The sequence below is a fragment of the Arvicanthis niloticus genome, chromosome 1 (genome assembly GCF_011762505.2).
Source record: "Arvicanthis niloticus isolate mArvNil1 chromosome 1, mArvNil1.pat.X, whole genome shotgun sequence".
NCBI lineage: Eukaryota > Metazoa > Chordata > Mammalia > Rodentia > Muridae > Arvicanthis > Arvicanthis niloticus.
This window is the reverse complement of record NC_047658.1, coordinates 16406681-16419674: the sequence shown is the minus strand read 5'-3', so window position 1 is coordinate 16419674 and position 12994 is coordinate 16406681. Positions and strand designations below refer to the sequence as shown.

The 12994-nt window shown below is 39.3% G+C and overlaps 1 pseudogene; it reads right to left on the bottom strand.

Annotated features, from left to right (window-relative positions):
- Positions 1-11301: 11301 nt before the first annotated feature.
- Positions 11302-11930, bottom strand: LOC117724338 (uncharacterized protein C2orf78 homolog pseudogene; annotated as a pseudogene).
- Between the last annotated feature and the right edge of the window lie 1064 nt (positions 11931-12994).

Here is a 12994-nt window from a genome sequence, read left to right as displayed (position 1 = left end):
ATTTAAATGTACACCTGAAAGCTCTAGAAACAAAAAGCAATTATACCAAAGAGGACTAGAAGGCAGGAAATAATCAAACTCAGGACTGAAATCAGTTAGAAACAAAACAATACAAAGAATCAATAACTCTTTGAGGAAATCAAAAAGATAGACAACCCCTTAACCAAAAGACAGAGGAACACTATCCAAATAAAATCAGAAATAAAAAGGGAGGCATAACAGACACTGAGGAAATTCAAAGAATCATGTGGTCTTACATCAAAAGCACAGTGTTTCCATGCCAGTGCACATATCTGGAGTTAAACAGCACATGATGAATGATATAATTATAGACCTCCCTAATCTATTGCTTTCTATCATTCCCTTCTACCCAAACCTGCCCGTGTGAAGATAATGTGATTCAGGTGGTTGGGCCTTTTGATGCTGGCCTTGTTAATGTTCTCTCCAACAGTTACTTTAGACAGCAAACAGCCCTTGTTTGATTGAACAGTATTGGGCCTTTACAGGTGTTGTCAATGTAATATTTTGAAAATAGCTAATCTATGAAAATCTATCAAAGTTTGGATACAATAAACCAGTAAACTTCTGATGTCATTTTTTTCCCAGAAGGAAAGCAATCTTGGCATTAACAGAAAGTACAAAATATACTAGATGGAAAAACCACATCCCATATGAGGTCATTTGTCACTGCCATGATAGGTAATACAGCCTACTAATGACATAAAGGAGATGTTAGATAAATGAATCTGAGTTGCCTTCTAGTTTTAAATACATTATTTAAATATTATGTGTTTTAAGATAGATAACAAAAATGCAGTTTGGCTAAAATATTACCTCTTCATCAAATGATGTGAATATTGGATATCCTTATATAAAGGAAGAAACGTGATTCTACCTGGCATGGTATAGTATTCCTTTAGGTCTAGCCCTCTGGAGGTAGGAGTGCAGGCAGAGTTAGGTGCAAAAGGGGGCAGATTTCTGTGAGTTCAACACTATCCTGGTCTACATAGTTAGTTTCAGGACACCTAGTGCTATGGAGAGAGACTGTAAGGCCCGACAGGTAGGCAGGAACTCCCTCCCTGCTCTTGGGAATTCACGGCCACCCCAATAACTGCAAAGACACCGAACTTGATGTAACAGCAAAAGGTATATTTTAATCAACGCGTTGAGGTCGCACTTCCAGCCTGTCCTACGCAGAGGCAAGCAGTGAAGTACGACCCCAACTTAGGGAAAAGATAGAGTTTTTATAGTAAGAACCACAACCCAGGGAAACGAGGGGGAAATATCAAACACTATTCAATTTGTCTTGTGGTTCGTTTTGTTCCTGGTATCCAGGATGCATGGGCACACTGAGAACTCTCAACTCAAACTCTCCTGGTATCCAGGGTGCACAAGAACGCTAACTTGAACTCTCAGCTCAAACCCTATTCAATCTATCTTATGGTCAGTTTTTAGTTCCTGGTACCCATAGCACTTGGTCACGCTATCTTGAACTCCAAGCTCTGAACTCTATTCAATCTATCATCTATTTTGTCTTGTGGATAGCTAGTTTCCTAGGACCCAGAACGCAGAACAAGCTGATCTGCACTCTTGACTCCATCTGTGGAAGGTTTAAAAATTTTTAACCCCTTCAAGACTAAAAGGAAATAATAATTAAAGGTAAACACATAATTAGCTTGCCAAAGTATCACCCTGGAAAAAGCCAATGCCATCAGAGCCCTAAGTGTAATAAGATTAAAACTGTCAGAGCACAGAGTAGCACATAGACTTCAAGGTACAGGGATAGGCAAGGAAGTAGAAGATCTCCAGCCATGTGAGGAATACTGATGGTTCACAAATGGTTTCTCAGGGAAGTAAAGGAATTCTTCCCAGCTAAGAAAGGATTTGAGATGGCCTCAAGAACAGGAGCAAATATTTGCTATAGATATCTTGATAGATGATTAGTATCTAGATTATTTACAATTAGGATAAAATAGCTACATCATAAGAAGAAAGTCAACTCAGTTTGTTGAAAGCAAACAAAAATTTCTTCAGACTCAGGAAGAATAAGAATTGTACAGTGAAAGTTCAGGAAATGTCATCCAAGGTCAATTAGAAAAGTAAAAACAAACACCTCAGTGGGTGTACACAGGAATTTATGCACTGCTGGTGGTGGTGTGAAATATTCTAGCCAGTGTGGTTGTCAATTTGGAGGGTCTTTCAAAAGCCAAACCCTGGCCAACTAAATGGTGCAAGAATACCATTCCAAAGAACACAACATAGTGGAGAGATCCTTGTGCATCAGTGATGATTGCAGCCATTTCTGTAATACATTAGGGAACCAAGCTTGGAGTCCCAAACAATCACCATGGTTAAGGAAAACGTGATGGACATAGATAAAGATATATTTTCAGCCATAAAGAAATAAATTCATTTTATTTACAAGAATCTGCATTAGCCTTGGTCAGGTGAGATGTCTCAGCATATAAGAACACATATTGTTCTTGCAGAGTCCCCAGTCTGAGTTACTAGCACTCTCATGGTGCTTTTAAACCTTCCTCAATTCCAGAACCAGATTACTAATGCCCTTTTCTTCCCTGAATTGGAACTATACACACATGTTGCCAAAAATATATGTGCAGAGGAGACACATACAATACAATAAAATAATATATGGGTGTTTTCAGAATCCAATTCAACCTGTTTAATTAATTTATTTATTAGATATTTTATTTACACTTCAGATGCCATCTCCTTTCCCCATTCCCCCCCTTAGAAAACCCCTATCCCATGCCCCCTTTTCCTTTTTGCATTTATACATTTTTAAAAAAAAATGTTAATCATAGGCTTTATAAGTTTGGTATTGTTCAATCAGAGGTGTAATCCACTACCCAACCTAGATATAACAACTATCTTTGACTGGTGGAGATACATGAACATCTGCCTCCCTGTCTTCCCCCTCTTTCTCTCTTTCATCACCTAGCTTCTCCTCTCCTCCTTCTTCTCCTCTTCTTACTCCTTTTCTTCCTCTCAGTACTCCTCCCACCTTAGCTCCTCCTACACATCACCCTTCCTGTTAAAATGAAACTTTTCTCTCAAAATACAATTAGAGCATAATTATGCCAATTTGTACCAGTGAGGTACAAGATAGTCCTAATACCCAGTCCATCCTTTTGTTGACTAACCAGCACCTCTGTCATCTATCCTAACTAAAACATTTAGTTCTGAACCTGGCTTTAGGATGAATGTCAGCTGCCGAGCATCCACTCAAATATTTTCTCTCAAGGTAAATAGCTATAAGTTTTCAACCCTGTCAGAAATCCAGAATGAGTGAGTTAACTATAATTGTGGGCAGCACAAAACATAGCTTCTAAAACTTAGCCAATTTATAGAGACCTCTGAACACCTGGACACTTGCTCTACTTCAAAACGTTAGATCATCTGTTCTTCTGCCTTCTGGTCCAGGATCATCTGACAGACCTTAGTGCTGCAGAATTATTAAGGGCTGATCTGTCTAGGCAGATATAATCAGTCAATTATTCTGCAAGTGTGTCCTTTTCTGGACAGTAATTTGCCTGTAGATGAAAAGAGGCAATTCTTGCCTAGTGGCTGTCTCACCACAACTGGAGTAACTCCAAGGATGCTCAATTTCTTCTTAGAATTCAATATAGGAAGCTGTCCGGAGCAGACAGGTCTCTAATGAAAATGAACATTAATACAGAAATGTTTGTCATGTCAATGCTAAGGATTTCTGATGTTTTGAAAACTGACTATCCATGTAAGGTAATCTGGACTGTTGCCTGTTAACTCCACTCAGCTATTTCTAAATAAAACATAGAGTACATCCTTATAATAAACTCCAAGCCATGAATTTGCTATAGTCCCTTAACTCACAGGCTGACCTTCTCAAATCAGTTAAAAAAAGTTAAAGAAGGACTGGGTCTAAGCTTTGTATTCCTAAATGTGTTATACTGGTACAATGCCTATAAGAGTAACAATATTCATCTCACTCTTATATCACTAAGAAGCTCATGCCAATGAAAACCTTAAAATTTGTAAGCAAAGTAAATTGGTGCCATTTAAGAATTTATATCTTCATCTTGATACTAATTATACAGATTTCTACTAATAGGTTATGGCTATGCAATAAACCCTAGCTAATCCTCTCTATTCCCACAAAACCACTACTTTTCCCTAGAAAGACAGTCCAACATTTACCACCTTAGTCCCCAAGCCCAGGGAATAGGGGCACTGACTCTTCATTAGCTTCTTCAAGCTGATTATGGTCATTGAGATATTAGAAGAGGAGTGGGGGGAAGAGCAAATTGACAATCTTCTGATGTTGTGTCTTCACTGCTTCCAGATGGAATTCCTGGACCTCAGAGGTTTGAGCAGGTCTGCCCAGCTTGCTTGTTGAGTAGATACACCAAGGCTGATCATTCTGCAATATACAATTCTCAAAACAAATTTTAGTATCAAGATAGTTTTTTTAAAGAGGGCTGACATTTTATTAAGAATGTTGGTTCTAACCGCTTTTCTTTTTTTCCCCTCTTTTATTGGATATAATATTTACATTTCAAATTTTATCCCCTTACCGCATTTCCCCCACCACCCAGGAACCCCTTATCCCATCCCCCCTCCTCCTGCTTCTATGAGGATGTTTACTCACCTACCCCCAGCCCCCTCCCCACCCTCAGATTCCCCCCCCTCGGTGCTCAGCCTTCAAGGTACCAATGACCTTGTCTCCCACCTATGCCCAACAAGGCCATCGTCCCCTACATATACAGCTGGAGTCATGTGTCTCTCCATATGTGCTCCTAGGCTGGTGGTTTAGACCCTGGGGAGCTCTGGCTGGTTGGTATTGTTGCTCTCCTCATGGGGCCACCAGCCCTTAAGGCTCCTTCAGTTTACTCTCTAACTCCTCCATTGAGAACCTTTGATCAGATTAATGGATAGCTGCGAGTATCTGTCTTTGGGTATGTCAGACTCTGGGGGACCTCTAAGGAGACAGCCTTATCAGGCTGCTGTCAGCTTTCCCATCCCGACATCCCTATCAGCATCTATTTTTGGTGACTGCCCATGGAATGAATATCCAGGTGGAAAGGTCTCCATACAACCCCCCTTCAGATTCTGTCCCACACTTTGTCTCCATATTTGCTCCCTTGGGTATTTAGTTACTCCTTCTAAGAAAGACCTAGGCATCCTCACTTGTTCTTTCTTCTTCATGAGCTTCATGTCGTCTGGTAGTTGAATCTTTGTTGTTTCAAATTTTGGGCTAATCTCCGCTTACCAGTGAGTAAATACCATGTGTGTTCTTTTGTGATTGGGTTACCTCACTCAGGATGATATTTTCTAGTTCCATCCATTTACCTAAGAATTTCTTGAATTCATTATTTTTAATAGCTGAGTAATATTCCATTGTGTAAATGTACCACATTTTTTGTATCCATTCCTCTGTTGAAGGGCATCTGGGTTCTTTCCAGCTTCTGGCTATTATAAATAAGGCTGCTATGAACATAGTGGAGCATATGTCTTTGTTAGATGTTGGGGCATTTTCTGGGTATATGCCCAGGAGTGGTATAGCTGGGTCCTCAGTTAGTACTATGTCCAATTTTCTGAGGAACCGCCAGACTGACTTCCAGAGTGGTTGTACCAGTTTGCAACCCCACCAACAATGAAGGAGTGTTCCTCTTTATTCACATCCTCGCCAGCATCTACTATCACCTGAGTTTTTGATCTTAGCCATTCTGACTGGTGTGAGGTGGTATCTCAGTGTTGTTTTGATTTGCATTTCCCTGATGACTAAGGATGTTGAGCCTTTCTAAAGGTGCTTCTCGGCCATTCGAGTTTCCTCAGTTGAGAATTCTTTGTTTAGCTCTGTACCCCATTTTTTAATGGGGCCATTTTGTTGTTTGGCGTCTAATTTCTTGAGTTCTTTGTATATATTTGATATTAGCCTTCTATCAGATGTAGGATTGGTAATGATCTTTTCCCAATCTGTTGGTTGCCGTTTTGTCTTGTTGACAGTGTCCTTTGCCTTACAGAAGCTTTGCAATTTGATGAGGTCCCATTTGTCGATTCTTGATCTTAGAGCATAAGCCATTGGTGTTCTGTTCAGGAACTTTTCCCCTATGCCTAGGTATTCGAGGGTCTTTCCCAACTTCTCTTCTATTAGTTTCAGTGTATCTGGCTTTATGTGAAGGTCCTTTATCCACTTGGACTTGAGCTTTGTACAAGGGGATAAGAATGGATTAAATTTCATTCTTCTACATGTTGACCTCCAGTTGATCCAGCACCACTTGTTGAAAATGCTGTCCTTTTTCCACTGGATGGATTTAGCTCCCTTGTCAAAGATCAAGTGACCATAGGTGTGCGGGTTCATTTCTGGGTCTTCAATTCTATTCCATTGATCATCCTGTCTGTCTCTGTACCTATACCATGCAGTTTTTATCACTAGTGCTCTGTAGTACAGTTTGAGGTCCGGAATGGTGATTCCCCCAGAAGTTCTTTTATTGTTGAGAATAGTTCTCGCTATCCTAGGTTTTTTGTTATTCCAAATGAATTTGTAAATTGCTCTTTTTATCTCTATGAAGAATTGATTTGGAATTTTGATGGGGATTGCATTGAATCTGTAGATTGTTTTTGGCAGGATAGCCATTTTTACTAAGTTAATCCTGCCAGTCCAGGAGCATGGGAGATCTTTCCATCTTCTGAGATCTTCAATTTCTTTCTTCAGAGACTTGAAGTTCTTGTCATACAGATCTTTCACTTGCTTGGTTAGATTTACTCCAAGATATTTTATTTTATTTGTGGCTATTTTGAAGGGTGTCATTTCCCTAATTTCTTTCTCAGCCTGTTTATCCTTTGAATAGAGGAAGGCTACTGATTTGTTTGAGTTGATTTTATATCCAGCAACATTGCTAAAGTTGTTTATCAGGTTTAGGAGTTCTCTGGTGGAAGTTTTAGGGTCACTTAAGTATACTATCATATGGTCTGTAAATAGTGAAATTTTGACTTCTTTCTTTCCTATCTGTATCCCTTTGACTTCCTTTGTTGTCTAATTGCTCTATCTAGGACTTCCAGTACTATATTGAATAGGTAAAGTGAGAGTGGGCAGCCTTGTCTGGTCCCTGATCTTAGTGGGATTGTTTCAGGTTTCTCTCCATTTAGTTTGATGTTGGCTACTGGCTTGCTGTATATTGCTTTTACTATGTTTAGGAATGGGCCTTGAATTCCTGATCTTCCCAAGACTTTTAACATGAAGGGATGTTGAATTTTGTCAAATGCTTTCTCAGCGTCTAGTGAGATGACCATGTGGTTTTTTCTTTGAGTTTATTTATGTAGTGGATTACATTGATGGATTTCCGAATATTGAACCATCCCTGCATTCCTGGGATAAAGCCTACTTGATCTTGATGGATAATTGTTTTCATGTGTTGTTGGATTCGGTTTGCGAGAATTTTATTGAGTATTTTTGCATCAATATTCATAAGAGAGATTGGTCTGTAGTTCTGTTTCTTTGTTGGTTCTTTCTGTGGTTTAGGTATGAGCGTAATGGTAGCTTCATAGAACGAATTGGGTATTGTTCGTTCTGTTTGTATTCGATGGAATAGCTTGAAGAGGATTGGTATTAGGTCTTCCTTGAAGGTCTGAAAGACTTCTGCACTGAAACCATCTGGCCCTGGACATTTTTTGGTGGGAAGATTTTTAATGACGGTGTCTATTTCTTTAGGCATTATTCGACTTTTTAGATGGTTTATCTGCTCCTCGTTTAACTTTGGTACCTGGTATCTGTCTAGAAAATTGTCCATTTCATCCAGATTTTCCAATTTTGTTGAGTATAGGCCTTTGTAGTAGGATCTGATGATTTTTAAAAATTTCCTCTGTTTCTGTTGTTATGTCTCCCTTTTCATTTCTGATTTTATTAATTTGAATGCTGTCTCTGTGCCCTTTGGTTAGTCTGGCTAAGGGTTTGTCTATCTTGTTGATTTTCTCAAAGAACCAGCTCCTGGTTTTGTTGATATTTTTATAGTTCTTTTTGTTTCAACTTGGTTGATTTCAGCCCTGAGTTTGATTATTTCCTGCCGTCTACTCCTCTTGGGTATACTAGCTTCTTTTTCTTCTAATGCTTTCAGGTTTGCTGTCAAGTTGTTAATGTATGCTCTTTCCAATTTGTTTTTGTGAGCACTTAGAGCTATGATTTTTCCTCTTAGTACTGCTTTCAGTGAGTCCCACAGGTTTTGATATGATGTGTCCTCATTTTCATTTAAATCTAAAAATTCTTTAATTTCTTTATTTCTTCCTTGACCAAGTTATCATTGAGTAGAGCATTGTTCAGTTTCCAGGTGTATGTGGTCTTTCTGTTGTTTTTTGTCCATGTCAAAGACAAGTCTTAGTCCATGGTGTTCTGATAAGGTACTAGGGATTATTTCAATCTTTTTGTATCTATTGAGGCCTGTTTTGTGACCAATTATATGGTCTATTTTGGAGAAGGTACCATGAGGTGCTGAGAAGAAGGTATATTCTTTTGTTTTAGGATGAAATGTTCCATAGATGGCAGTTAAGTCCAATTGGTTCATGACTTCTGTTAGTTTCATTGTGTCTCGGTTTAGTTTCTGTTTCCATGATCTGTCCATAGCTGAGAGTGGGGTGTTGAAATCTCCCACTATTATTGTGTAGGGTGCAATGTATGCTTTAAGCTTTAGTAAAGTTTCTTTTATGTATGTGGGTGCCCTTGCATTTGGGGCATAGATGTTGAGAATTGCAAGTTCCTCTTGGTACATTTTTCCTTTGATGAATATGAAGTGTCCTTCTTTATCTTTTTTGATTACTTCTGGTTGAAAACTGATTTTATTTGATATTAGAATCGCTACTCCCGCTTGTTTCTTGGGACCATTTGCTTGGAAGATTGTTTTCCAACCTTTTACTGTGTGGTAGTGTCTGTCTTTTCCACAGAGGTGCGTTTCCTGAATGCAGCAAAATGTTGAGTTCTGATTACGTATCCAGTCTGGTAGTCTATGTCTTTTTACTGGAGAATTGAGCCGATTGATATTAAGAGATATTAAGGAAAAATGAGTGTTGTTTCCTGTTATTTTTGTTATTGGCAGTGGAGATATGTTTGTGTAGCTACCTTCTTTTACGGTTTTTGGAAGATTACTTTCCTGCTTTTTCTAGGTTGTAGTTTCCCTCCTTGTGATGGAGTTTTCCACCAATTATCCTTTGAAGTGCTGGGTTTGTGTTGAGATACTGTGTAAATTTGGATTTGTCATGGAATATTTTGGTTTCTCCATCAATAATGATTGAGAGTTTTGCTGGGTATAGTAGTCTGGGCTGGCATTTGTGTTCTTTTAGGGTCTGTATGATATCGGTCCAGGATCTTCTGGCTTTTATGGTCTCTGGTGAAAAGTCTGGTGTAATTCTTATAGGTCTGCCTTTATATGTTACTTTGCCTTTTTCCCTTACTGCTTTTAGTATTTTTTCTTTGTTTTGTACATTTGATGTTTTGACTATTATGTGGCGGGAAGTATTTCTTTTCAGGTCTAAACTATTTGGAGTTCTGTAGGCTTCTTGTATATTTATGGACATGTCTTTCGTTAGGTTAGGGAGATTTTCCTCTATAATTTTGTTGAGGATATTTACTGGTCCTTTAAGTTGGGAGTCTTCCCCCTCATCTATTCCCATTACCCTTAGGTTTGGCCTTCTCAGTGTGTCTTGGATTTCTTGTATATTTTGGGTTAGTAGCTTTTTGTATTTTGCATTTTCTTTGACAGTTGTGTCAATGTTTTCCATGGTATCTTCTGCACATGAGATTCTCTCTTCCATCTCTTTTTTTGTTGGTAATACTTGTGTCTATGACTCCTGGTCATTTTTTAAAGTTTTCTATCTCCAGGGTATTCTCACTTTGTAATTTCTTTATTGTTTCTACTTCCATTTTTAGATCCTGCATGGTTTTGTTTAATTCCTTCTCCCGTTTGGTTGCATTTTCTTGCAATTCCTTAAGGGATTTTTGTGTTTCCTCTTTAAGGGTTTCTATTCTTTAAGGGTTTCTGTTCTTTAAGAGTATTATTTATGTCTTTCTTGAAGTCCTCTATCATCATCATGAGAAGTGATTTTAATTCTGAATCCTGCTTTTCTGGTGTGATGGGGTGTTCAGGGCTTGCTATGATGGGGGAACTGGGTCTGATGATACCATGTAACTTTGGTTTCTGTTGCTTATGTTCTTGCGCCTGCCTTTTGCCATCTGGTTAATTTTAGTGCTACCTGTACTTGTGTCTCTGATTGAAGCCTGCCTTTCCAGTTATCTCGATTGTGTCTGGTCTTCTAGGGGTCCAGATGTCTCTGTGATGTTTTCCAGCTGCACTGATTACAGTGGTATCTCTAGGATGCCTCAGGATATGGTGCCTCCAAGGTGGCAGTCCAGCTAGGTGTCTGCTGTTCTGGGTATCCAAGATATCCTCTTGGATATCTCAGGATATGTTGTCTGATTCTCTGAGTTCAGTTGTTCCTCTGTGGCTCTGGGTTGAGTGGACCTTCCAGTATGTCTCATGTGGAATCCAGAGTCCACACAACAGCAGACCTGGCAGAGGTCTGGTCCAGGCCTCAGACCCGGGAGATGGGCAGAAGGGGGGGTGCTATCTAATGCTGGCTGTGGGACCTGTGGCGCCTCCAGAATGTCTCCGGTGGGATCTGGGGTGCAAACACCAGCAGGCTGGCAGGGGAGAGCTCAACCTGTTTCTGAAACATAGTCATCCTGATGTTTTTCTCGTTTATGAGTGGTATGTTGACTATACATGAAAGCATATATTTCATTATATGAAACAACAGGAAGAGTTCTGTTCAATAATAATGATTAAGGCCTGGGGTGAGAGGTTAGAAATGGGAGGAACTGTTGTAACAGTTTGAGTGTCTTTTGCTTACAGTATAAATTTTAGGAAACATACCATGTTCAGTGACTGGTACAATGAAAATAAACTCAAAGAAAATAATTTTATCACCACTATAGCTATTGATGAATTGATTTAATGTTAAATATTATCAGTTTTATTTCATACGATATGTAACATATATTACTTGAGCAATGTAAAATATTAATATCAAAGTTATGAAAATAAAAACAAATCCTTTCTATATACCATAGATTAAAGAATTGACTTAAATTTCTCCAGTCAATTTTACTGTTCAAATATTTACATAACTACAGATGTACCTATGTGACTACACATTCACATAATACTTGAAACTCCATGTATACATATGTATCATTGTCTATATTTATCCTTGTCCACACTGAAAAACAATTTGTTACAAAGTTCTGGGCGGCTCTTAGATTGCATAGCCATAATATTGGGAAATTTCCATATCCTTCTCCCTCTGGAGGAAAATCTGAAGTTTCCCAGGTGAGGTGTACTTGGCAGCATTCTTGAATTCCTGTTGGGCCTACTCTTCATGGCCTCCCTCTCTGTTCTCTGCTCTTTTGTGATGGGCTGTGAGACAACTGGTCCCAGAATGTCAACTTTCCTCCATGGAATTGGTTGGCGGCTGAAGTCTTGCAGCAGATATTGAGTTTAATGTTTGGTAGGTGATGATACCTTGTTCTTGGCAGCAGAAAGAAGCTCCCTCTGGAGGGAAGTGTGAGATGATGCTCTATAGGGTGTAGGCCTCACAGTTCCTGACTGAGGTACAGTGTTAATCTTGATATTGTTGGTTACATTAGGTTGTGTGGCACTGGAAGAACCTGCAAGAACTGACTTGGCAGAAACCATTAAAGATTTGCTTCCAGGAGGTTGTTGGGATGGCCTGTGTGTAGTAAGCTGAGCTGAGTGAAAATGACACCTCTCAGAATAAGCTGCAGTGGGCCTGTGTGAAGCCAGGGCGATGGGCTTTCTAGAAACAGGTCTGGTTTGAGGCTGGAACAGGGTTGGGAAAGACAGAGGTACTAACCTGTTATCCATGCCATGTCAGTTCTGAGATGACTGTGTTCCTGTGTGTTTGTGTGGTGTGTACATACATAGCCAACATGGGAAGTTTACAGAATTATCTTTGTGAGTGTCCCTCACTTGCCTTCCTTTTTGTATAAAAAGATACATTGCCTCTCATTTCCTCAGAGTTTTACTATTAGGTGGGTTATCTGGCCAATATTTTCTGAGAAATTACTTGTTTTTATCTAAGAACTTATGCCAACAGCATTACACAGACACCATGAAAATACTGGATTTTTATGTGGGTTTAAGTATCCAAATCCATGTAAGAATTTGAACAACAGAGACTTTTCACCAGCCAGCCCCATGTTTCTCAAACTTCTTACAAGTGACATGAAAATTGATTTAAGAAACTGAAACCTTTTGGCTTGGGTGTGACTCAGTATTAGAGAACATGTGTATCTAATTTTATAATCTTCACCATGTATTACCTCTGAAATACACAGCAAAAAAAGAAGTAGTAGTTTGGCTGCCTTAGCAGTGGTACATGTAGGGCACCTAACACCCTATATTATTTTAAGTGTAAGAGAATGCCAGGACAAGTGGTTTGAATCTGGGAGGAATATGTCCTCCAGGACAGATTCTCAGCTGCACAGCTCTGAAGAAAGATTTTGACACATGGTCTGTTCTGTCTCTCCCTCTCTCTATGTCTCTCTCTGTCTGTCTCTGCCTGTCTCTGTCTGTCCCTGTCACTCTCTATGTGTCTCTGTCTTTCTGTGTGTGTCTCTCTCTGTGTGTGTGTCTCTGTCTCTGTCTCTCTCCCTCTCTCTTTCTCTCAAACACATACACAATTCTTTGGTGTCCAATTGGATTACAGTGTTGTTGGGGCATGACACTGATCACATTGGGCACTGATATATGAGTGTGATATACTCTGTGAGCCTCACTTAATTCCATATGGATTCTACTCATTATATCTTGCATTCTTTTTCATGATAGAGTCTGAAGGTAGAGATGGAAAGCCACAGCTGTACTTAACCTGGAAGGACCAACATTCTCCCTCTGTGTGGGATGTCCAGTACTGAAAGACAGAGCTG